The sequence below is a fragment of the Acanthochromis polyacanthus genome, chromosome 20 (assembly GCF_021347895.1).
Source record: "Acanthochromis polyacanthus isolate Apoly-LR-REF ecotype Palm Island chromosome 20, KAUST_Apoly_ChrSc, whole genome shotgun sequence".
Taxonomy (NCBI): Eukaryota; Metazoa; Chordata; class Actinopteri; family Pomacentridae; genus Acanthochromis; species Acanthochromis polyacanthus.
Window position 1 is genome coordinate 26,639,826 of NC_067132.1, and position 21,881 is coordinate 26,661,706.

The following is a 21,881-nucleotide window of genomic DNA, read 5'->3' on the forward strand; positions in this document are numbered from 1 at the left end:
TTGCTCACAGGAGAAGGACGAGCTGGAATCAGAGAGTTGGACCGGCCGCTGTGGTTCCTGTGGTTTCTCTTTGGTTCAAAGCCTCACAGTTCTGGCCCGGGCGGCTGACACGATCCCGCTGTGCTCGCTTGTACTTGATGTCACCTTGCAGGATTTCTGGACTGTCTAAAGTTAATCTTTCTGGAGCTGCCAACATGTGAAGCTCAGCCTCAGAGACGAGGACGACTTGTGAATCAAACGGAGCTCAGTTTCTGCTTCATTATAAACAGGCGATTTGGTTATTCTGAGAAATAAAAAAACAAAACAAAACAAGAAAACGCCACATTTCACAAGGTGCCCTTTTGAAATTGCTGCCATTACCTCCCTTATAATTTAACCATTCTGTGGCGACAGGCTGCAGCTTATTGGGATTGGTTTTCCCAGCGAGGTGTTTGATGAAAAGGAAAGCTTTATCTGCATCCAGAGGCTTCACCTCGGCGTGTTGGCGACTGATCCTGCAGCCCAGCCGTAATCTGTCCACTCCTCGGGTGGCTGTCGGATCAAACCAACCGCCTCCCCGCTACCAAGTCTCACTTCTTCTAGGAAAATAAATCATTTCAATCACAGGTGGAAAGCGATGGAAGACCGAGGGGCAGCTTTGATAATCGCTGAATCTGAGAGAGCGTTGACCTCTGAGAGGAATCGAACAAACCTTTTGTAGCTTCCTGAGCACTCGCTGTTTCTGAAAATCCCAAAGGCAGGAGGAGATTTATGAGTGTGAGCATCTCCTGCGGTCGTGTTTACTTAGTGTCGAAACAGACGAGCTTTTCATGTGTAATTATGGCTAAATTGGAAGCTCGAACAGAGATGGATTTGTGGATTTTCTCTGTTTGGACGTGTTGTTAATGCTTTTGCACCTCACACAGATAAAACTTAATGACCAATATTGAACATTTCTCAGCTGGCACTGTGAATTCTAAGCAGTGTCTGGGTGTTTTTCATGTCCTGTTGTATTTTTACTCACTGTGGGCTCATTTTTCAAATGTTTCTAGTGCAGTATGAGAAAGTTCTAACACCATTATCTGTCTGTCTGTCTACTTTATCTCAAAGTTGCTGGATTTTGGTTGATTTTTTTTTTTTGTGAATGTTCTTAAACATTTTAAAATTTCTTTTTTTCCCACCAAAAAATGTTCAGAAATTTCCCACAAATGTTGAAAATGTGGACATCAGAAGTTTCACTGTGAAAATATATATATTTTTTCCACATTTTCCAACTTTAAAACGGGTCAATTTTGACCCGCAGGACAACACGAGGGTTAACTTTAATCCCATTGTGTTCTTCATTGTGTGTTGGCTGTGATCAGACCAGACCACATGATGGAGATGTTTTGTTGGAGGATATTGGTGATCCTCTTTATGTCCTGTATGTGCAGCAAGACACTGGTCAATGGCTCCAGAAATATCCGACCCACATTCCCGTCTTCTCCTCTCAGGTGCCTGTTTTTTGTCTCTTTGGTGAGTTTCGTGTTTCGTCCAGGCCGGTCTTCCTCTCGCCGCTCCGTCAGCTCGTCCGCCGGTGATTGAAACACGCCTGTTTCGCTCACTGCTGCCCGACGGCTCGATGCCAAGCGCCTGATTTATGACCTCTGTGTTCACCGGAGCTCCAGCTGAGAAACTCCTCTCCCATCTGCTTCCAGTTGGACTCTTTCTCATGGGGGGATTCGGTGCATTTCATTTGACATTGACCCTGGAAAGCAGTTTTTTTCCCCCTCCTCCTCTCTCTTGCTGACTTTGCATTGTGCTCTTCATTGACTGCATCTTTGTGTGACTGTCTGGTCCTTTTTACGAGCATCTCGCCGGGCTCGTTATCCCGTCAATTTTCCCACCAACTGCTCGAGTCGTTTAGGCTTTCCGTTCAGATCGGCTCGGCAGGTGTTCGCTTCTCTCGGCACACCTGTGCTGCCGTGGAGACGACGGAAAGATGCAGCGACGCCACAAACGCTGTCGAGAGCTGTTGGACTGTATTAACTTTCTGAACACCTGAGCAGCTTTTAGGCATCCAGGTGTAATTTTTCCTCACTGTGGGCTCATTTTTCACTGCAATAAAAAGGGTGACAAACTTAATTGAAGTTGGATGGCGAGTAGAGGATCTCTGACTTCAGTTGGGATGCTTTTTTTGTTTTGTTTGTTGCAGAAAAGTCTCTACATGTCTGTTAAATGTCTGCAGGCTAAAGGACAGCGAGTCCTCTGTGATGATTCTTTAATGTTTGGGTGAAATCTCTCACTGTCGGCTGCTGGTTTCAGGGTTTTATGGTTGAGAAGCGGCGGAAAGAGGAGCCGGACCGGTTTCATTAGAGGAAAGAACAGGAAATCTTTCATATGTTTGGCCTCAGGAGACGCTGCTGAAGGTCAGAAGTGTGTTTTCAGAGCGTGTGTTTGTGCGTTTCGTGTTTGACATTTGTCTGTTTCTGTAGCTTCAAACAGGAGGTGAAGTCGGAGGTAATAACGGTGATGTTTCTGTAGGAGCAGCGCTTGTTCTTGTCTTCTCCATGTCTGCTTTCGCTGCTCGCTTCACTTTACAACAAAAATCAGAGAAACCAGTCGTACAGCGCTGAAAGAAATAGTACCGGTAAATGGAAAGCTCATTTCCAACAGTTTTGCTGATTGGTTACTCAATTAAGCAATTTTCTTAACCAAAAACACCAAAAACAAGCAAAAATCTCCACAAATAATCCATTCTAGCTTGGTAAAATTGGGTTTTCGCTGATTTTTCCACACATTATTTCGTACATTAAATCATTTGTCAAGTAAAAAATAACTCTGAGGTTTGTAAATGTGATTTTTGCTGATTTTCCTACATTTTCTCCTACATTTATCATTTATCAAGGAAAAAATCCTGGGACTGGGAAAAAATAACCCAGTCTAGGTTTGTAAATGTCAGTTTTTGCAGATTTTTCCCAGATTACATCATGTATCAAGGAAAAATCTCCAAAAGTAGCTGCTTGCAGCTCCGTAAATGTGAGTTTCTGTAAATTTTTCCACATTTTTTCCCACATTTATCATTTATCAATCAAAAAATCTCTCAAAACTAACCCCTTTCACTTCTGTAAATGTGAGCTTTTGCAGATTTTTTCCCCAAAAAATGTTCAAAGTAACCCTTTTAGCTTAATAAATGTGAATTTTGGATCGTTTTCCCACATTTCCCCCGATGTTTATCATTTATCAAACAAAAAATCTCAAAAAAACCTTTCCAGCTTCATAAATGAGACTTTTTGCTGATTGCATTTCCTAATACATCTTTTATTAAACTTTTAATAAACTTTTCTAGCTTAATAAATAGGGATTTTGCATGATTTTGTCACATGTCCCCCCACATTTATCATTTATCAAGCAAAAAATCTTAAGCAAATGTGAGTTTCTGTAAATTTTCCCACGTTTTTTTCCCACATTGCATCACGTTTCAAGGAAAAATCTAAAAAAATAACCTTTCCAGCTTTGCAAATACGACTTTTTGCTGATTTCTTTTAACATTACAGTATCTATTAAGCAAAAAATGTTCAAAAATAACCCTTCTACCTTAATAAACAACATTGCATCATTTATCAAATACAAATGTCTAAAAATATCACCTTTCACTTCTGTAAATGTGAGCTTTTGCAGATTTTCCCGTAATATTTGGATTATGAGCACTATTATTTACAGTTTTCGGTCATTTGTGTTGACGAAATTCCCAATAAATACACAGAATCAACAGCTGAACGTACAACAAAGCGGCCTTTGTCGGATTAAAGCGCGGCCTCGGGTGACCTCGTCATGCCAGCGGATCGACGCCGCGGTTCCCTCGGCGACCTCGGGGGTAATGAACAACACCTGACGCCGTGGCAACGACACACCATCCGGCTTTAATCCTGATAAATTGCCACCGCGGGTCCTTTTTCTAAAGGCCTTTATCTGCCTCGACTGAACATTCAGCAGCGCCGAAATTCACTATCCAATCTATATCCTCCCCAACAGGGCCCATTATCTTAAGTGAGTGTCGATGGGATGCAGGGAGGCGAATTCTTTTCTCTTCTCCGTGTACAAACGAGCAGCGGGAGGCGTTTCAGAGCATCGCTTTGTGTGTTTTTTGGGTCCAAACTCGTGACCCAGCTCGTGTAATGACTTGGCTTTGGTAATCTGCCTCAAGTTTGGCTGTAAATACATTTATTTGAAAAGCTGCAGGGCTTTGATTCAGCAGCTTCCCTCCCTTTAGAGACCAGCAGTGGAAATATCAAAGACTCTTTATTTGGTCGCATCTGGGGACGTTTTCTGGCGAGTGATTGGACGTGAAGCTGCTCCTAAAGTGGGAATTGGAGAATTCTCCGTCGCCGATTCTTATTTCAAACCCACCTCTGTGTTTTCACTTCTCGGGGAGGAAGATGAAGCTTTCGGGCGGTGCTGCTGCTGTTTGCTGATGTGTGTAGAAAGCAGAGAATAATCATCACAGCCTGAAACACTGGAAACCTCGACAGTGCAGCTTTGCCTCGTGGATTTGGTTGGCTTAGGCCGCTGATTCGATGGGATCAAAACGGATTCCAGTGCTTCGGTTATCTTGCCTCGACATATTGCGATATTATGAGTGAGATTCTTTTTGTTTCATGTATGTGGAGGTAATAATTTCCACGGATTCTGCTGTAGCTTTAGTGTGAAATGAAATGAGAGCATGTTGAGGTGGCCACAAAGTGATGACAAAGGGACACAAAGCAACAACAAAAGGATTTAAACAGCCGCAAAGTGGGATGCAAAATGAGTAGAAATGGGCACAAAATGACTACAGAGGGATGCAAATTGGCAACAAAAGGACAAAAACAGCCACAATAGCATGCAAACTGACTAGAAAGGGATGCTAAATGATTAATATTTTTAAAAATGAGCCAATTAATGCACCTCTTATGAATATTTCTGGTGTTTCCTTATCTTTTCCCACTCTAAACAGAAATAAGACCAACTATCCACTTAATCACCTCTGACAGGTCGTGTTTTTGTCCGTTTAGTTTGACTGGACCGACTCCGGAGACCGACAGCGAGGTCACCGCTGCAGAAATGTAAATGAACACGTGGCTGGCCGCCAGCTCCTACAGTATCAGTCTGTGGCGTCCTGATGGATTTGTCAGAGGAAGGCCTGACCCGCCACTTTGGGAGCTACATGCCAATCAGCGTATCGACCCGTTTTGTGTTTTCGCCAGCCGGAGGTGTCCGCGCTGACATCCGTCTCGGTGAAATATTCCCCTCCTTGGCTGAGCGTCAGGCTTGAAAGAGATGGAGGCCGTGAGAGGAGCCATTTCTCAAACTGCAAACTGTATTAGCAGGTGGCCCCGCGTTCGCAGAGCTCCGGTTTATCTCGAAATTGCTTCTGTGGAATGTCTTCGAGGCGTTTCGTGTTTGTTTTAAACGTCCGTCAGCTGTTACTTAATGGTTTCCACTATCTGTTCTGCCGCCTTGTTTTTAAGATTTCAATTTGCACTTTAAATAGAAGGATTAAATGTTCTTAATTGGTTTATAGTCTGTGGATTTAGGATTATAATGAAGAAGTGTGTCAACTTGCATGAAAGATGGATTTATTAAGAAAAAAAAAGGGGCTGAGAAAGCGACACTTTCTGTGAAATATCCTCAAGCACACAGAGACGAGTGGAGGAGGGTTTAGTGAAATATCTGCAGCCCACTTACTGCCGAGGAGAACTATTGATTGATCATTATGGTGCAGCCTGTGGAGCGAAGCCATCGATTCTTCATTGATAATTAGAGGCAGAGAAAGACCAATCCATTTATAAATGCAGAGATATACTGTTGAACCGACCTCAAGAAGTCCCTCACCGCTGACTGAAGCATGAGTTTGACATTTTTATCTGGTCTTTAACTTAGCATAAAGACTGCTTGAAACAGCTCACCTATATGTGCTCAAAGTGCAAAAATAACTCTACCTATATGTATAAACATCATTCATCATGTTATTAAAAACATTTGTTGGAGATGCTCCTAAGTTATCTTGCTTGAATTCGCACATCATTGTTTCCAAGTGTTCAATGTTAAAAATGTTGTTGGAAAAATGGTGGAAAGAAATCAGAGATGGAAGGTGACCACAAATAGAGGCACAGCGGTTAAAAAATGATATGCAAAATGGCTGCAAAAGGCTGAAAAATGATCATAGATGGATGCAAAATGACTATAAACGGACACAAAATGACAACAGAGGAACGTTAAATGCTACTAAGATGCAGAATCGAAACAAAGGGAACAAAATCGACCACAACGGCATGCAAAATGACGACAAAAAAATGTGAAGTGATGAAAGAGGGATGCAAAATGACCACTATAGGACTCATAATGAGAAAGGGATGCAAAATTACCATTAAAGGACAAAAACGGCACACAACGGCGTGCAAAATAACTACAATGGGATGCAAAATGATGACAAATGAGATGCAAAGTTACCACAAACAACCACGACGACATTCAAAATGACTACAAATAGTTTAAAAATGGCTTCAAATGGATGTGAAATTACTACAAAACGATTTAAAGTGACAGCAAATGGGCACAAATGACTGCAAAGGGCTCTAAAGTTACCACTAAAGGGCAGAAAGCAACCACAATGGCATGCTAATGATTGAAAAGGGATAAAAATGACCAGAAAGAGATGTAAAAAGACCACAAGAGGACCAAAAATAACAACAAAGATATGCAATATGACTACAGATTGACAGAATTGAACTGCAAACGGATACACAATGTCTTTAAAGGGATGCAAAATGGCTGCAAATTGAAGCAAAATGACCAAAGAGGAGCTCAAAATGAATACAAATGGATGCAAAGTTACCTTGAAAAGATGAAAAACAACCACAATGGTGTACAAAATAACTACAAGGGGATGAAAAATGATTTATAGGGATGCAAAGAGACTACATAAGGACCAAAACAAATAAAAAGGCATGCAAAATGCCCCCCAAAAAATTAGAATACACCTACAAAGAGATGCAAACCAACTGAAAAGAAATGCTAGTCGTGGGCAGACACACAAAATGACTGTGAAGACGTAAAATAACGACAGACAAAGAACAACCACAAACAGGAGGGGAGAGTCGGTGGGGAATGTTTGTTTTTGAAAATCTCTTCATCATATTGATACAAACATCATTTAATAATCCAATGCTGTCGCTGCAGCAAAGCCTTAATACAGCCACAGATTTTAATGGACTCAATGCCACGGAGGGAACACTAAGACTCATTCCTTTATGTGAATTAAAGCTGGTCCAGAGCGATATAATCATGACATGTTTCTGTGAGGAGTTGGAGGGAAAACAACCTGTTGTTTTTGTTGATGCCAAAAAGAAAACCCTCGAGCAAGTGTCAAACATCCTTTTTCTTGTTTAACCTGCCAGTTAGAGCCTCCGTTTAGTTTGACAGCTGACAGACACTCAGAAACATTCCTCCATCATCTGCAGAGTTAGTTTAGCGTCTCATTGGCTAATTGTTTACTGTCTGTGCTGATTCCTGCGTCCCTTTAATGCCTGGAGGTGGCCTGTTTACACACTATGGATTGCTGAGCCCACGGCTGTCATTGACAGAGGATAGCGCTCGTGTTGCTCTGCCACATTTCCAAGATCTTGCCTTAAATGTGGCCGTTGTCCTGCCTCCTATTGCCAGGCAACAGCACACACTTCATCAACCTGCAGCGTCGTTGGAGCACTTGAACCTTCTCGAGTCCTTTCATGTTATTCAGAATGATATTAGCCTGTTTAATTGCCATTTTAAATCTTGATTGCAATAAATGGAAAGTAGCTGTTAGGCTGTAGGTGTAGTGGGGCTCCGACGTGATCACGGCTAATGGGAAGAACGTTGGCGCAAATGGAAAATAATTCATTTCATTCATTAAATATGACTTATACCTATGAGGACATTAATGCAAGGTTGAACTGGCTCACAATTTAGCACACAATGGCTATAAAGTGACTGGAAATTAGCATAAAGGGATGCAAAATGGGTACAAAGGGGCACAAAAATGACTACAAACTGATGCAAAATGACTATAAAGGCATGCAAAGTAATCACAAACAGCCCTAAATGCGTGCAAAATGGCTACATTAGGATGCCAAATGACTAAAGAGGGATGCAGATCACCCCTTAAAGGACTTAAACATCCACAAAGGCATTCAAAATGACAACAAAAGGAGGCGTAATGACTATAAAGTGACACAAAATGACAACAGAAGGATGATAAATGACAACAAAATGCCTCATATTGACTACAAAAGGATGCAGAATAAGTACAATATGGCTACAAAGGCTCCAAAGCGACAATGAAAGGGCGTAAAAAGTCACGGGTAATGACAACAATGGGATGCAAAATGGAATCAAATGAACACAAAATGCCTACAACAGACATGAAAGATAACTGCAAAAGAATGCAGAATGCACACAAATAACTAGACACAAAACCCCTACAATAAGATTCAAGATGACAAGAAAGTGATACACAATGGCCACAACAGGGATGCAAAATACCTCAAAAAGAACACAAAATAAACACAATGCAACAAATTCACTACAACAGGATGCAATGTAACCACAGAAGGACAAAGACGTGCCCAAAGGATGCAAAATGACTATTAATGAATGCCACAAGACTACAGAGGGAAGCAAAATTTATATGAAGGAACACAAACACACTAGAAGGGGATGCAAATTGACACATAATGACCACAATGGTATGTAAGTAAACTACGAAAGAACCAAAACAGTAACAAAAGCATGCCAAATGGATGCAAAATGACTACAAAGTGAGACAAAATGGCCACAAGGGGATGCAAAATGACTACATGTTGACACAGCATCATTAGAAAGAGATGCAAACAGACCACAAAACAGCCACAAAGATGTGCAAAATGACTCGAAATCAACACAAACTGACTACCAAGGGATGCAAAATGACTACAAATTTTAAAAATAACTAAAATTGCACAATTTATCAAAGGCAGAAACTGTACAACAAGCAAGAATCATTAGACGGTCCAAACAATTCACCAAATCCAAGCTTAGAACCAGGACGTTTCATCGAAAAACACTTTATTCTACATATTTCAGCTTAAAAATGCTAAAAACAAACCATTTTCACAAACTGGATTCTGTACAAACACAAAATTTTGCGTTCCTCAATGCAGCTGTGAAGCCATTATTGACTCAGTTACACCCAACAGTCATGAGATAAAAATTCAGAGAGTTTTCGATTGAACTGCAGGCAGTGTATGATTGGGCCAATATGGAAGCTAATTTAAAAAATGTAAGCAAAAATAAAAAAATAAAAAATGTAAGCAATAAAACGCCTATAAAATGTAAAGTGACTGGTGTTTCCAATGTTCATGGTTGTGCTGCTTCCATACTGATGCAGGACTTTATGTTTAGGAAATATATATTAAAAAGGTGACAGGAGCAAAGGAAAAAGCCTAGAAACCACTAACGAGTCAAAGGATTAATGGATTAAACTGAAGAGAGCACTTAAAGACAGCATAAATTAGTGAATTTATGCATGAGAATGAAAATGTTTGCCGTTTCATTCACATTTTTGGGGAATTTAATTGTATTTTGGTGGAAAGAAATATTTGTAAAGGCCTTTAATCAACCTTCGATTTACCCATAATGCACTAAAAGTGAATAAAACATTCAAGAGATGTCAATGCAGCAATTAATTTTAATTAGACTGAATAAAAACGGGCGTTTGATGTCCAAAATATCGCAACAACCAAACTGAGAAAACCGCATTAAAAGAGAAAAATCATTTATAAACCACCTGTGAAAGTCATATTTTTCATTAATACGTCCCCAGCCGTTTGCTAAGAGGCACTTGATAGCTTCGATATTATTCAACAGCCAGTTTAACCTTCATGCATTAATGTCCTCGCCGCTATAAGTCCTATTTAAATGGATTATTTTTCTTTCACACTGACGTTCTTCCCATTAGCCGAAGCCCACCGCACTTAAAGCCCAACAGCTACTTCACATTTGACGCAAGAAGGACGTAAAATGCAAAAAAATGCATAAATATTATTTTTAATAACACGAAAGGTCGCTCTGTAGGCAGTTTGTCTCACTTTAGTCATTTTGTCTTGCGTCTTTGTGGCCATTTTAATCCATTTGTAATTGGTTTGCATCTCCTTCTGACGAATTTGTGTCCATTTGTAGTCATTTTGCATCCCCTTGTAGTCAAATTTGTGTGTTTTCTATCTTTTTCTGCCTTTAAAAAAAAAAATTGTCTCATATTTGTCATTTAATGTCTCATTTTGTCCTTTATGTGTCTAATTTTGGTGTTTTTTGGACTAATTTTGATGTTTTTCTTTTTCATTTTTGCCACTTTGTTGATAATTTTGGTCTCATTTGAGTCTTTTTATGTGTATGTTGCTTTGGTTTTGTTTCAATTTGGTGTTTTTGTGTCTCTTGTGGTCTTAATATGTCTCACTTAAGACTTTTTATGTCTCTTTGCATTAGTTTTGTCAGGATTTAGTCTTGTTGTGTCTGCATTTGGTGGGCCTGTGTGTAATATAGTTTATTATTGGTTATTTTGCATCATATTCAGTCTTTTTTTGGCTATTTTTTGTCTCATTTGGATCTTTTTAAGTCTCATTTAGCCCCCTCTATGCCTTATTGTAGTATTTTTGTCTCATTTTGGTCTTTTACTGGCTTGATAATTGGTGGTGTTTTCCATTTTTTTTAAAGAATGCATGAGTTTCAAGAGTTTCTATGATGTAGGATCTGAGAGAAACCGCCTACGTAAACTCTTGGTTGGAATTTACTATGAGCCGTCAAACACCATTTTACAACCTGCAGGAAAACTGTTGGGGAAACTTCCTGTTTTACTGCCTCAGACCTCCGTGCAGCTCGTCAGTGTTTAATGTCGACGTTGACATGTTGTCTTTGCTCCGTTTGTTCTACACAGATCCTGGTATCGCTGCTTTATTTTTAATAATCCTGAACGTCACGACTCATTGGATCACGTTGGTTCGGGCCAGTTCCAGTATGGGTGAGTGGGTCGTTTTGTTGGGTTTTGTAGAAGAACTTGTTGTTTACTGGTCGTTCAATAAGTTCTTTTTTCCAACTATCATGATTAAATAGTCATATTTTAATGTTCAGTTGTTATTTCCACAAGTCTTCTGCTCTCTCTGCATCTTTACAACGTTTTAGCAGCTTAAAAACAATTAAAAACCAACGGAATTCATGTTGGACAACCAAAATATAGTAAATAACGGCACATATGCTGACTTTATTTTTATCTTACTGTACTATAAAGTTCACTCAACCATTAATATTTTTATGGGGTGACTAGGCTTCATGAAATGTTTGCGGAACCTTAGTTGTTTTGTGATTTGTGTGAGTTTTTGGGTTTCTTTGGGTGTGATTTTGATCTTTTTGGGTCTCTTGTGGTCGATCTATGTCTCATATTGGTCATTTTTTTTCTCATTTTAAGCCTCTGGTTGTGTTTTTTATAATTTTTGTATCATTTTGATCTTTTTTCTGTCACCTTTCGCATTTTTTAAATCTAATTTTGGTCTTTTTGTTTCTCATTTGAGTCTTTTAATCTTTACGCTGCTTTGGTTTTGTCTCATTTCAATGTTTTTGTGTCTCTTGTGGTCTTAATCTGTCTCATTTAAGACTTTTTATGTTTCCTTGCATTGGTTTTGTGCCTGATTTTGGTCTTTTTATGTCTATGTTTGGTCAGTCTGTGCCTCAGACATTCTATTATTGTCACCTTTTGGTTGTTTTTCTCTCATATAAGTAATTTTGTGGATCATTTAGGACTCTGTGTCTTTTTTAGAATATTTTTGTGTCATTTTGGTAATTTCTGTCACTTTTCATTTATTTTTGTTTCGTTTTGGTAATTTCGTGTATAATTTAAGCCTCTCTGTGCCCTTTTCTGTCTTATTTAGGCTGTTTTTGTGTCATATTTGCCATTTAATGTGTCATTTTGCCCTGTATGTGTCTATTGTGATAGTTTTTTGTCTAATTTTGATCTTTCTTTTTCATTTTTGGTGCTTTGTTGATCATTTTGATCACATTTGAGTCTTTTTATGTGTATGTTTCATGTCATTTTAGTCTTTTTTGTGTCTCTTGTGGTCTCAGTCTGTCTCAGTGAAGACTTTTTATGTTGCTTTACATTAGTTTTGTGTCTGATTTTGATCTTTTTGTATCTACATTTGGTCAGTCTGCATCTTACACAGTCTGTTATTAGTTGTTTTGTATCTTATTTGATCTTTTAGTTCCTCTTTTTTGTCTTTTTATGTGTCTTATGGACACTCCGCGTCTCATATTGGTCATTTTTGTATCTCATTTAGGCCTCTGTGTCTTTTTCTGTCACATTTTTGGTCGTTTTTGTGTCATTTAGGTAATTTTGTGTGTGATTTATGCCTCTCTGTGTGTTTCTGCGATATTTTTTTGTGTCATTTTGGTCTTTTTCTGTCATCATTTTGCTTATTTTTGTGTCATTTAAGCCTCTGTGGGTTTTTTTCTATGTCATTGTGGTCTTCTATTGTCTCTTTAATATCTTTATAGGTCTGTTTATGTTTACTTTTCATGTCACTTTGGTTCTGTTTGTTTCCTATGTTGGTCTTCCTGTGTTTCGATTAGTTGTCTTGTGTCTGATTTTGTCTCGACATCATTCCATGTCCCATATGGGTCATTTTGTGTCACATTTATGCCTCTCTGTGTCTTTTTGTATTATTTTTGTGTCATTTTGGTAATTTTCTGTCACCTTTCAGTTGTTTTTGCCCAATTTTAGTAATTTTGTGCAATTTTTTTTGGAACATTTAGGCATCTGGGGGGTATTTTTTGTCTCATTTCGGTCACTTTTGTGTCTTATTAAACGCCGCTAATGCACACACAGACACTCAAACACACATTTTCCAGCTGTGCTGCTGGCTGATGTGGGAATCATCTCGTACTCAGGATGGATATCGAGGTCGGGGGTGTCCTCTCAGGTGCCAATGCAGCAGGAATGACTCTTATTTAGCACCTTGCCGTCAGACGTTTGGGCTCAGCCGGCAGAGAGAAAAGCTCTTCTGTGATTTTCAAACGTCTCCTCGCAGCCCCGAGGCCTGCCGTTAAATTTTATCACCCTCTCTGCGGTGAAGTCTGTTATTTAATAAGTGAATGTTTCATTCCGCAGCGAGATGTACTCCATTTGAAGACCTCCCCTTACAAAATGATTTCTGGCGCGAGAGCGAAAGAAAAAGCACATTATGAGTCATCTGAAGACCGCTTTCCGAGATGTTTTTTAGAAAAATATTACTTGAACGTTTTTCAGGAGGCGTAATGAACTGACAGCTCCATTGTCCCGCCGTTGGTAGTTTTTTAACATAATTCTCGTTTAGATAGTTTCTGTAAGCAGCCACAGATTAGCTTAATTAAAAGTGTCGGAGCCGTTTGAAGCCGCCCTTATCTTCACCCCCCTGCATCTTTATTTGGATCAGTAGATGCACATCGAGCCTTCGGGCTGCTGAAGTCGCAGCTTCACCCCTTTCATCTGCGTGGAAACGCCTCAGTTTCTCAGCCTTTCATCAAAGAGTTCTGATCTGTGCTGCTGATGAGCGTTTGGACTCTGAGTGACCCGATGACGGGACAGCGGAGACGCAAACAGGTGTGCTGCGGAGTTTGTATGTGAATATGTTGCTTTGGATTTAATGTACGAGCCCAAATGTCAAGGTCATGAATTTTGCTTTAAAGGTCCAGATGTGATCATTTATCTCTTTTTCCTTGCAGTTCGGTTCCTCCATCAAAAACATATTGTTTTTGTGTCTCGCTTGGAATTTTTTGTGTCCGATTTAGTCTTTTTTATGTCGCTTATGGTTATTTCATGTCTCATATTGGTCACTGTGTGTCTCATTTAGGTCTTTCTGTGTGTTTTAGTGACGGTATTTTGTCTGATTTTGGTCTTTTTCCGTCTCGTTTTGTTTGCTTGTTGTCTCATTTTGGTCATTTTGTGTCTCTTGCAGTCACTCTTAGTTTCCTGTTTGTTGCTTCGTGTCTCATTTAGGAGTTTTTGCATCACATTTCAGTCTTTTGGTTTTTGTGTTTTGGTGTCTCTCTGGGTCATTCTGTGCCGCAAAGTGTCTCATTTAGTTATTTCTGTCTCTTTCTGATGGTTTTGTTGTTTTGTGTCACATTTGAGTCTTTTTCTCTTTCACTTTGGTCTTTTTTTGTGCCTCATTGTGAACATTTTGCATCTCAATTTTGGTCATTTTGTGTTGCAGTTTGTCTTTTTTTTGTGTTTCTCGCATTTCCTCAGATTCAGATATTAGTAGTTTGTCTCATTGTAGGACATTTTACATCCAATTTTGTTTCCTAAACTAATAATTAATGGACACTTGACATCCGAGGATGTCATTTTTAGTCTTATTTTAGTCTTTTTGTGTCTCTTTGCTTCTCATTTTGGTGATTTTTGTGTGAAATTTTGGTTTTATGTTTCCCACATTGAAGATTTTGTCTCTCTGTGGTCAATCTGTGGGTCAATCATTTTGTCCTTTAGCATCATCTGTGTGATTATTATTGCCCTATTTTGGTCTTTTTGTGCCTTTTCTGGCCCAGAAACGTGCTCAGTTTAGAGTCTAAAACCTGCATCTGGTCCTCACAGAGATGGAAGCTCTTGCCTGTAGACCCACGTTGGTTGCGTCGAGTGAAACACTCCTCAAGGACGGGCTGTTCTTCGTCCTTCTCGCCTGTGCAGTTAACATGAAGCGTGTTTGACAAATGGACTGCAGTTTCAGTTAATTGATGACTTCTGGATTAACACACTCACACACTCTGTAGAAATCGGCCACAGCCTTTAACCTCGGCGGCTCTGCTCGACTGGCAGACGTGTTGACTCGCGTCCAGAGCCGTGATGAGGAGGAAGAAATCGACAGCAGATTCATGCAAACGCAGCCTCAGCACATTTCCACGTCGTGACACGAAGCAGAACACGTCTGGTTTGACGTGTTGGTCTGAGCTGCAGCGCTTCTGTGTGTCGCTGCTAAGATTTCATCTCTGAGTTATCAAAGGAAGCAGCGAAATGAAGATTTATCTGCAAAACGAACAAACGCAACAGCTGACATGTACTTTTTAGCGTCTTGGATCACAGATTAGCTTGTTTTTGTGTCTCATTTTAGACATTTTCTGTCACATTTTTGGTGTTTTTGTCTTTTTAAAAACGTTTTTGTGTCCAAATGTGGCCGTTTTGTGTCGGATTTTGTTTTTTCTGTTTCTCTTTATAAACATTTGGCATCTCAATTTTGCTACTTTGTCTCATTTTAGCCATTTTCTGTCACATTTTGGTATTTTTGCCTCTTCACAAACATTTTGTGTCCAAATGTGGTTGTTTTGTGCCCTTATTTCGGTCTTTTTGAAAACATTTTACATATAAATTTTTGCTGTTTGTGTCTAACTTTTGTCTTTTTCCGTCTTATTTTGGTATTTTTGCTTCTTTGCAGACATTTTGTGTCCAAATTTGGTTATTTTGTGTATTATTTCAGTCCATCTGGTTGTCTCTGAAGACGATTTACAAATAATTTTTTTTTAGAATTCTTTGGAATTTTGGACTTTTTAAAAACAACTTGAATTCGAGTTCCTCCTCCTCCTCTTCCTTCTCCATCACCTTTTCCTCCAACACCATCTCCTCCTCTCCCTCTTCCTTTTCCTCTTCCTTCTCCTCTGCCTCTTCTTCCTCCACCTCGTCCTCCTCCTTTTCTTTCTCCACCTCGTCCTCCTTTTCATCCTCCTCCTCTTCATCCTCCATCTCTTCCTGCTCCTCTTTTTCTCTTCCTCCTCTTTCTCCTCTACTTCTTCCTTCTAATCCTTCTCCTCCTCCTTCCTCCTCTTCCTCTTCTTCCTCCTCCATCTCTTCCTGCTCCTCTTTCCTCTTCCTCTTTTTCTCCTCTTCCTCTTTCTAATTCTTTCTTAATAGATGATGATTCAACTAATGTTTGAGCTCTGAAGATGATTTACAGGAATTATCTTAAATATAGAAACAAGTTCTGGGCTTTTTTCTGCCGCTTCCTGAAAAAACAAAAGTGAAATGTGCTGGAATTTCCCCAATTATTGAATTATTTTTTTAAAAACCTTTCCTTTCTATGTAAAGAATGATCATTAAACTAAAGTTGAGGTTCCAGAGTGTCCTCCTGAGGTGTTTATTGTGAACTCTGATGTTCCTCGATCTGGTAACGATGCGCCGTGAATCATGGGAGTCGTTACATCATCGTCCTGCTGACATTTCGCTGCTTCAAACCACCGGAGGCTTCTGTCCTGCAGTGATGTCGGCCGCTTTGTGTGTCTCTGTGGTTATTTTTAACTCGTCTTCCTACTCGGCTGATTGTGTGCGGACGCCCCGAGGGGACGTTTGTTTTGTGTTGTGACTCCCAGCGGTTCAGGGCGGGTGGAGACAACGCGCCGTCACTCTGCGCCATCATTAAACCGTTAAAAACACACTTCTATACAATCAGAGGAGGCTGGAAACTAAAGGCTGCGTGTTTTGGTTGTTCTGTGTCTCCTTCGGTTGTTTCGTGTCAGATTTGCGACCGATTTAAGTCATTTGTGTCTAATTTTAGACTTTTTCTATGTTATTTTTGTTATTATTTGAGTTTTTGTTATTGTTTTCTGTCAAACTTTGGTCTTTTTGTGTCTCTTTTTGGTTTTTCGTTGGAATCTTTTGTGATTTTTGTGTCTCTTTCCATCTTATTTAAGTCATTTTGTGTCTGTCTGCATTCGTTTTGTGTCTAATTTTTGATTTTTTTTGTACATTATTTTGTTTTTTTTCTGTCTGATTTTGGGCTTTTTGTGTCTCATCAGTCAGTGGTTGTGCTGCATCTTTGGTCTTTTTGTCTTCCTTGTTAGATTTTGTGATTTTTGTGTCTCTTTGTGCCTGATTTAAGTAATTTTTATTGCATTCGTTTTGTCTCTTTTTTTTTTTTTTTAATTTTATGTTATTTTGCTGTTCTTCAGTCTCTGGCATTATTTTGTGTCAAACTTTGGTGCTTTTGTGTCTCCTTTGTTTTGTGTGTTAGATTTTGTCTCTTTCTGTCTCTTTGTGTCTGACTTTTGTATGTGTTTTTAAATTTTTGTATGTTGTATGTATTTTGTGTTTTTTTAAATATTTTGTTATTTTTTGGTAAAATTTCGTTTGTGTCTCTGTGATCTTGTAACTGATTTTAGACTTTTGTTATCGGTGGCGTTGCGTATTTTGATGTCTTTGTGTCTCTTTCCACTGTTTGATTTTGGACGGTTTGTGTCTCTGCAGTTCATTTAGGTCATTCTGCGTCTCCTTTCAAGTTGTTTTGTGTGAGATTTTGTGATTTTTGTTTCTCTTTGCATCCGATTTAAGTCATTTCTGTCAGATTTTGGACTTTTCGGTATGTTTTTTTTTGTTATTGTTGAGTCTCTGGGACTATTTTGTATAAAATTTTGGTCTTTTTTTGTCTCCTTTGCTTGTTTTGTGTCTAATTTTAGGATTTTTGTGTCTCCTTTGGATTTTTGTGTGAGACATGGGTTTTTTGTGTCTCTTTGCATCTGATTCAAGGCATTTTTCACATTCATTTTGTGCATAATTTTGGACTTCTTGTGTTTTTGTTGTTATTTCTGTGTCTCTGTGATCATTTTGTCTCAAACAAATTATTTTTTTATCAGTTTGTCTCGCGTGTTATTGATTGCATTGCATATTTTGTTGTCTTTGCGTCTCCTTTTGTGTCAGATTTGGAGGTTTTTTGACGTCTCTTTTTGTGTTTCATGTAGTTTTTTTCTGTTTCTTGTCAGTGTCACTTTCCCCTCAGCTGATTGTATTTTTGGAGGCCCTGAGGGGACGTTTGTTTTTTTGTTTTTATAGAAAAAAACCCACGCTCACTGCGGGTGGAGGTACTTTCCGCTGCTCCATCACTCTGCGTCATTATTAAATCATCACTAAAACACACAATTTTACCCAAACGGAGCGGAAAACTTGCTCCAGGTGAGCTTTGGTTGTTGTGTCTCTACAGTATGTAGGTGTGACAGAAAGTGGGTCAGCCGGGTTGTCCTGGTTACGGCTCAGTTGAACAGATAAATCATGTCGCTGTTGTTTCGTGACCTCGGTCCAGACGGAAAGAAATGATTCTGCTTCCAGACGATCCGTGGAGCAGCTCAATGACACACTTTGGAAAATGAATCTGAAACTATTTTTAGGGCAAATTAGCTTTGTTTCTTCTAATTTGCTCCTGTCATATTTTCACTCATTCTGGGCTCATTTTTTACTGCAACATAAAGTCCTGCATGTCTATGGAAACAGAACAACCACGGCTAGAAGTAGAGAGCACTCAGAAATGTGTTTTGTACTGTAAGATGCAGCTATAATGCCCTATATAAGATGTAAAAATGCAAAAACAAGCGTTGAATTTCTACTAATTTTACAAAAATTTCATAAACTCAAAATCCACTTGAGAAAAATTTAGATTTTTAATGTGTACACAGCCTGCAGTTCATCCAAGAACTTTATTATACCAAAGTTCTGCTGCCATAAATCATAAAAAAGGGGAGAAAACAACAACTACTGGATTTCTTTGATTATTTTACCAAAAATTTAACAATCATGTCCCAACATTTTCCCAAATGGCCAAAGGTGGTAATAATGCTATAAAATACATATTATAGATGAGTCTTCCAACATCTTGCTCCTCTTTATGTCATTTATGAGCCATTTATCTTATTGATTAAACATGTTTTATTTTATTCTCAGTCACTCTAATTCATTTCCACGCTCGTTTGTACGTACACTGTTTGCGTTTCACCTGAAAAGTCCCTGAATTTTTACCACATGACAGTTGGTCACAGCTGAGTCTTTATTTGCTTCACAGTTGAGCTGAAAAGCACAGAATTTTGTATTTTTTGCAGAATCTGGATAGACAACATGGTTCATTTTTGGTGAATTTTTAAATATTACATGTGGAATAAAGTGATGAAATATCACAATTCTGAGGTTAGTTTTTTAAAGATGAGGCGTCTTTCAAACCCACTGGAGTTTTCATGTTATAATTACAAAATCAGATCATTTATCACAACATGTAATGAACAAATGTACTTAATTATGAAGAAAATAGCCCATCGTATTTCTACAGATGCCCCTAAAGTCACTCTTTACTCCACCACCTCTGCCACTGTTTCATTTGTTATCCACCAGTTTTATTCATTCAAACATCTTTTGTTAGGTTTGTGTCTCTGGGGTTATTTAGTGTCAAACTTTGGTCTTTTGTGTCTCCTTTAGGTTTTTGGTGTTACTGCATCTGATTTCAGTCATTATGTGTCTATTTGCATTTGTTTTGTGTCTGATTTTGGGAGTTTTTGTGTGTCTGTGCTTGTTTTGTGTGAAATTTTGGTCATTCTGCATCTCCTTTCGATTTTTCTGTGTAGGATTTTTAATTTTTGTGTCATTTTCCATCTGATAAGTCATTTTGTGCCTGCTTGCATTTGATTTTGTGTCTGATTTTGGACTTTTGTGTTATTTTTATGTCCACACGATTATTTTGTGCTAATTTTTGTGTCTCCTTTGGCTGGTTTGTATCTGATTTTGACTTTTTGTGTCTCTTTGCATTTCATTGTGGTCATTCTGTCTCTTTTTGTTGTTTATTTAAGGTTTTGGACTTTTTTGTGTGTGCTTACGTCTGATTTAAGTCAGTTTTGCATTTGTTTTGTGTCTGATGTTTCTATTATTGGGGTTTTTTGTGTCAAATTTTGATCTGTTTGTGTCTCTGAGATTCGATTTTAGGCTTTTGTTATCGATGGTGTTGCATATTTTGGTCTCTTTGCGCCTCCTTTGGTGTCAGATTTGGTTTTAGTTAGCTCATGCCAGTCTATATTCCATTACCTTTGTCACTGATATCTCCCTAATCATTTATCTGCCAGTTCTCTTGATTCAGCCAGCATTTGGTATCGATTAGCAACTATATGCAAACTGACCACTGTTCTTGTCTGCATTTACGTAAAATCTCCTCCCAACTGTTTCAACGACTCTACAAAACGTTTGACTCAGTAAGCCCGCTGTATACTGGAATACGAATAAAGACCTCACTACAGCAAGCTTTGCATGAGGACTTTGGGTGAATTTCTTCAGCCATATTGGAAACCATTGGCAGTAAAATGATCTGAAATCATTCTGGTAGATTGATTAGTCCTTTAACTTACTTTTTCAGCCTTTAAAGTCCATTTTTTGGGGGGAATATAGCAAGCATTATTCTAAATATACTAATAACTTGGGCTTTTACAAACAACTAATGTGTTATTCGGGGGAATGATTTAATTTCGGTAATTAAAATGAGGCTGCAGGGAGCAAAAACTGGAAGTGAAATATTCAGTTTGTGGTTTTACCTTGTTAAAATCAGACTTTCTCAGTTCAAGAAACTACTGCCTGTTCTGAATCGAATTTATTCATCCTGCGTCCGTATTCCTGCCTTCGACATGTACAAAACCTGTGGAAAGGAAGAGACTGGGGGGTGAAAAGGAAGGAAAACCTCTTGGAAAGTGTAGCAGTATGAAGAATTGATGTAGAGGAGGAAAAGGCTTTCGAGTCGGAGGAGGAAGGCAGGAGGGAATATTGAGCCACAAAGCATTTATGTCAGATCAAAGCTAAGCCTTATCTTTGGGAAAAGGATTCAGTAATACCCTGGGCTGTCTCGCCCCCTCAAGGGCAGGTTTCTACCTCCATTTCCCTGAACTGCTCCACAACCGGAGGGGTTTTTCTGCACCTTTTTCCCCCGACTTTGGCTCGGTGGGAGAAACTAGGTCAGAGCGAAGAGGAGGAGGAGGAGGAGGAGGAGGAGGAGGATGGAGAGTCTGGCCTCCGGACTGGGCTGGGGAGGCAGTGCTGGGTCTCGAGGGGAAGCTAATGCTGACGGATGCAGAGAGGATGACTTGACAGACTAACAAGGATCCACTCCAGAGCTTAATGTGCTGAAGTTTTTTAAGGCGTCACAGCACCTGGTTGTCTTTAATTCCTGAGGCAGATTCAGGGCTCAAATATTTGTAGGAGTGACCCTTTAATCCTCTCTTTTAGCAATTCTGTTTCCATTGATGCTAAATCATAACTATGACCAACATTGATGGAGTCTATATCAGAAATATAAGGTATTTTTGATGATTTGCTGGGTAGCACCGTGAAGTTGGGTTCAAGACGAAGGTAGGAAATGAGCGCATTGGTGTCAAGACGCTGGTGCTGGTGGAGATTAATGGCAATCGGATCCAATTCCGAACCAATATACATTCAGTCTTAGATATTAAATGCATGTGATAGCAGGGAATCTATCATTCATAACTGGGTTTCTTCATTAATTGATTATTTTGCAAAATGCATGCAATGTCAGACCGCCACGTGATGCTTGAGATTGATCGATTAAGATCAATAAGAGTTTGTCTCTTTGCCATTCTTGTCTGTTTCCTTAATCTTTCTCTGTTGCATCATTGTAGTTGTCCCTCATGAGGCTCAGATCTGAAAGGATTATTTCTTACTGTTTTCCAGACGCTGTTTTGGGGTAAACTCAGCTATTAGCCCTTAGCGTAGCCTTAGCCGGCATAGAATCAGGAGGTTGAATGTTGTTTGTGAAGAATTTGGCTTCTGAAGTTGAGGTTGCTTCGACTTAGGACTCTTAGAAGCTGTTTTGTCAACAGTTAAATCCTAAACCTTGCCTTGTTGCTGTTATTTACTGCTGTCCAAGGTGTCTGAACGCCCCCAAATGATTAGCTGATTGAAATCGAACAGTTTGTTTACTGCGATTTACCTGCATCACTTTTATAGCCCTCTAAGATTGTGATCTTAAAGCATTACTGGTTGTTTTCCAGAGTTGTTGTTTCAGGGTAATCTGTAGCTGTTTCCTACCTTAGCTATTAGCTGTTAC

The 21,881-nt window shown here is 39.2% G+C and overlaps 1 protein-coding gene across 2 annotated transcripts in view; it reads left to right on the forward strand.

Moving 5' to 3' along the window:
* rnf152 (ring finger protein 152) overlaps positions 1–21,881 on the forward strand; it is a 56,883-nt gene that overhangs the window by 26,408 nt on the left and 8,594 nt on the right. The window contains exon 2 of one of the 2 annotated variants that reach the window (XM_051940416.1): positions 10,946–11,029. The exons of the other annotated variant lie outside the window; for it this stretch is intronic. The gene's annotated coding sequence lies outside the window, so the exon portion shown is untranslated. The remainder of the gene's footprint in view (positions 1–10,945; positions 11,030–21,881) is intronic. 2 annotated transcript variants of the gene reach the window in all.